The 4,592-nt window shown below is 41.7% G+C and overlaps 1 pseudogene; it reads right to left on the bottom strand.

Moving 5' to 3' along the window:
• Positions 1-2,944: 2,944 nt before the first annotated feature.
• On the bottom strand, positions 2,945-4,350 carry LOC126064639 (tripartite motif-containing protein 75-like; annotated as a pseudogene).
• Positions 4,351-4,592: the final 242 nt, after the last annotated feature.

The following is a 4,592-nucleotide window of genomic DNA, read 5'->3' as shown; positions in this document are numbered from 1 at the left end:
TAATCAGGTTTCTGTATTTCAGGATAGAGATATTGCATCTAGTTTCTGCAGCACATTATAGACTAAGGAAATGACAGCCCCCAGAACAGTAATACCTGACATGTACTTTGTTTTTATTAACAGGCACTGTTACATCAAATCAGTCTTCAGAGCATTAATATCGTAACAATGTGTTTTAGTCCCCTAGAGGGTCATAACAAAAATACCACAACATAGGTACCTTTAAAGGACAGAAATTTATTTTCTCACAGATATGGAAGTTTGAAGTCCAAATTCAGGGCGTCAGTAGGCCTATGTGCTCTCTCTGCCGGCGCTAAGGGAGCATCCTTCCATGTCTCTTTCAGCTTCATCGACTACAATGGCAGTGCTTTACTATGTTTTGACAAACTCCACTCTATACCTCTAGCTGAGACCTCTCTGTAAACTGTCATGAAAGACCGTATTTACGAATAAGGTCACATTCACAGGCTCAGGTGTGAGGACTTCATTCAACTCATCTTTTCAGGATACACAATTCAAGTCATCTCCATTTGTATGAATTCACCAGTTTATTAAGCAAATTACACATCCCATGGTTTCCAATATAAATAAAAGAGTTATTTATTTCTTTTAATTTTGGAGAAATAGAGATCTATTTAAAGCCATGAAATGTTTACATTCCTATTTAAGAAACCACCATTTAACGAAGATGGCTATGCAAAGGTGGGAAGGCTACAATGAATGGAATGTGACTAGAATATGGTGATAACCATGAACCTATGGCAAGGGCTGATAAACTCTTGTCCAAAAAGTAACCAGGAAAGAAGTGGTCAACTGAGCTGAAACTGTAAGACACTTGAAATGTTGGTGGAAGCTAACACTGCCAAAATACAGATCATATCCTGTGAAGTAGTGGCCAGGAGTACAACCTAAGCAAGTAACAAAAGTCTACTGTACAAAAACTATTATATTCTGCTTTTCATTTTATCTCTATTTATACACATTTTTTTCTAAATCTATATGTATTCTTTTTATCTCATCATGTTATATAAAACCATGTCCACACGCTACCACAAAATACTGCTTATCTGTGTGTCTTAGTTTCCCAGTGCTGCCGTAACAGAAATACCACAAGTGTGTGACTTTCAAGAACAGGAATTAATTTTCTCATAGTTCCAGAAACAAAAAGACCAAATGCAGGGCACCAGATTTAGGGGCATACTCTATCTGTGGGCACTGGGGAAAGATACTCGCATCTTTCAGCCTATGCAACCCCGGTGTTCCTTGAGGATCTTGATGTGGCATCTACCTTCAACCCATTTGTGGATTTGTGGTTGCTTCTGTGTTTAATCTGCTCATTTTTATAACTCAGTGGTGATTACGGAGAATTCTATTCTGCAACACATGGGGTGGTCATGAAATGGAATTGACTCAAAGACAACTGGTTTGGTTTGATTTTTGTTTTATTGATTAGTTTTAGGCGATACCCCCCCCACATACACACACACTGATACAGCTTCATTAAAATAACAAAGCCCTATTCCAAAACCAGATTATATCCACAGGTATGGGGGTTAGCATTACAGCGCCTATTTTAGAGGGAAACGATTCAATCCATAATATTGTGTTGCGTTACATTGTGTTAAACTGCCACTGCTTTAACAAATGCCTGCGCATGGCAGCCTATATGTGTGTTGTTTACAATTTCTGCTAATGGAGAGTTTTACTTTTCACACCTCTGTATTTTTTGCATATTGCTATAATTTGAGGAGGGTTACCAGGAGTTTCTGAGAATCCATTTCATTAAGATAAGGGTAACTTCTTCATTATCGGGATGGCTGTGCTGTGGTAATCTCAGCTGTTCAAAAAAAATGAAAAATTACCTATTTCTTATTCATATATAGCACAGCCTGGATCAGCAGGGCTCTCTTAGGTATCCAGTGCTGCTATAACAGAAATACCACGAATAGTACTACACAATACAGGGGATCATGGCCCAACCAAACTGACACACATTTTTGGGATACATATTTCCATCCATAACATTCCATCCTCTCATCCCAAAATACATCCCCTTGCCCCAGTAAAATACATTCCTCCCATCATATCATATCATCCCAAAAGTTTTAAAACAATTCCAAGGCCAAATTCCATCCTGGGGCGAAATTCCTCTTCCTGTGTGAAACCTAGTATACAAGATATTTGCTTCCAACGCACAATGGTGTATCAGGCACAAGGTAGACATTTCCATTACAAATGGGAAAACTTCAAGGGAAGGAAGGGATAACAGGCACCAAGCAAGTCAGCAGAACACATTACATTAGATCTCAAGGACGGAATATAATCCTCTGTTCTCTGAGACCATTTAGACAATGGCCCTGCCCTCCAGACTCTGGATGTTGTCCACACTCTTGGGATTCTGGATGAAGGTTGCTAGGCATGAGGCTTCAGCTCAGCCTTCCAGGCCCATGGGAGAGCAACTCTACACCCTCAGATTTAAGCAGCCCCATTCTCCTACCCTATCTCAGGTGCAACTCCATGCCAGGTCCTTCATCCTAGTCTGTTTTAGTCTGGAAGCTCTCCTGAAACCTGTCCACCATGGGTGACACTGCTGGTAATTGGAGTCAGAATTATATCCACAGCAACGTATCATAAATAACGTGTGTGTGTGTATACACAAAATGTATTTACGGGAGTTATACGGTTACATTTTCATACACTCCAATCATAGAATTTCAGAAATACTTTACTGTTAATTCCCGCCAAATATCTATTAGTCCCCACAGCATCCCTGTCACCATAGAAACCAAATGAGATAAAAAAAACCTTCTTCACGTGTTAAAGTTTTAAAAGAAGAAAAAATCATTAGTGCTATATTAAGTGATAGTTGTATGATATACATTCATGATATACCATGAATTGCAGGAATAAAATCAAGCAATGTGACAGCCTCCCAGATAGTATATCATTCATAATCTCTGACAGCACAGATTGTGAGAGGTTGAGAATCACGTCCAATACAGAAATAAGGCTTCAGGATTTCAGAAAATCTATCAGTGAAAGAATGGATATGAGATCTGTCATTCAAACTGTAAAACGAAATCTCACCCAGTTCATAGTCCAGATAAATGCCAATCCCTCTGGGTTTTTCTGTTATCACCAGAGTGACTGAAAAAGTGCCTTGTGCAACATAGATACCATTGCACAGCTGAATTGCCTAGCATCTCTCCTGCCCTGCCGGGGGCCTCTTTGCCTTCCTGGAAAGGGAGTCTTTACAAAGCCCCACAGACCATTCAGGCTTCTCACCCACTTCCACCTCCCAGTAATGTCTACCAGAACTGAACTCTTCACAACCCAGGACAACTGGGTCAAACTTGAATCTCTTTGGATTAGGAGGAAGTCTTTGTGTTTTCTTCACAAATGTGACAGATTTTTATCTGCAGAGACAAACAGATTTCGATGTGCTGTTTCGGGGTCCAGTGCCACATCTTTAAATTTCTGTATAATTTTCTGCAGAGCCGAATACTGTGGAGGAAGGCTGCATCCTTCCTTCGTTAGCTGGAAGGAATAGAGGATTGGGGGGTTGAGGCTTTCACATCGATTCTGGATGCTCTTAATATCTGTTAGCAGTTTCACTTCTGACATTACACCCTTCTCTGCCACCTCCTTTAGTAGATTGTTGAGTGTGGGAATGTACTCTGAAAATGCTGTTATGTTTGCATTTAGTTTCTGTTGAATCTGCTTCTCTTCACGAGCTAACCTGGAGAGAGCTTCTTCACGCTCACGGTCTAAAAACTTGTTCAGGTGCTCAAATTCAGAGAATAATTTTTTCCTCTGCTTTTCCACCTTTTTTCTCAGTTCGAATGGTTCTCTGTCTTGGGTAGTTACTAGTTTTTGAAAATGTGCCATTTGTTTCTTCAGGGGCTCCATGTAACTCATGAGCCTTTTCCTGTGATGAGAGGCAGCCTCCTCTATGGACCTCAGGTAGTGATCCTGGTGGTCTGGGAGCTGCGTGCACAGGGGACACAACACCTCCAGGTCTTCCTCACAGAAGTGGGTCAGTACCTGATTGTGCTTCTTGCACAAACATGTCTCTCCCTCCCTCTTCCTCTTGCTCTTGGTGATATGGAGTAGCTTGGCAATTTCAGCTATATATCCTAGCTGGGTGTTGCTCCCAAGGTGCCACTGTAGGCATGGGTGGCGGCACTCAGGGCAAGGGAACCTGTCCTGTCGACCCTCCCAGGACTGCTGGATGCAGGAGCCACAGAAGTTGTGCCCACATTTGATGGTAACAGGGTCTCTAAAGTAATCCAGACAGATGGGGCAGTTGGCTTCTGCCTGAATTCTTGCCAGGGCTACTGTGACCTCCATTAGGCTGTGAATGAAGGCTAGAACTGAGAGTGCTTTTCTTCAGAAGGTATCCAAGGTATGAAATCCTATGAGGTTGCTGGGCCTCTGTTGTAGACATTTGTGTCGGTAGGAGTACTCTTCACAATCAGCTGCTGATCACAGATTAGTTGGGCAACTAGTCATCCAGCCCTTTGGCAGCCCAGAGAATACAAAGCCACGCTAATCACTTCTCTTGGTCAGAATCCAGTCACAACCTGAAGGTG

This window comes from Elephas maximus, chromosome 21 (genome assembly GCF_024166365.1).
Source record: "Elephas maximus indicus isolate mEleMax1 chromosome 21, mEleMax1 primary haplotype, whole genome shotgun sequence".
NCBI classification, from domain to species: domain Eukaryota; kingdom Metazoa; phylum Chordata; class Mammalia; order Proboscidea; family Elephantidae; genus Elephas; species Elephas maximus.
This window is presented reverse-complemented; position numbering and strand designations above follow the sequence as displayed.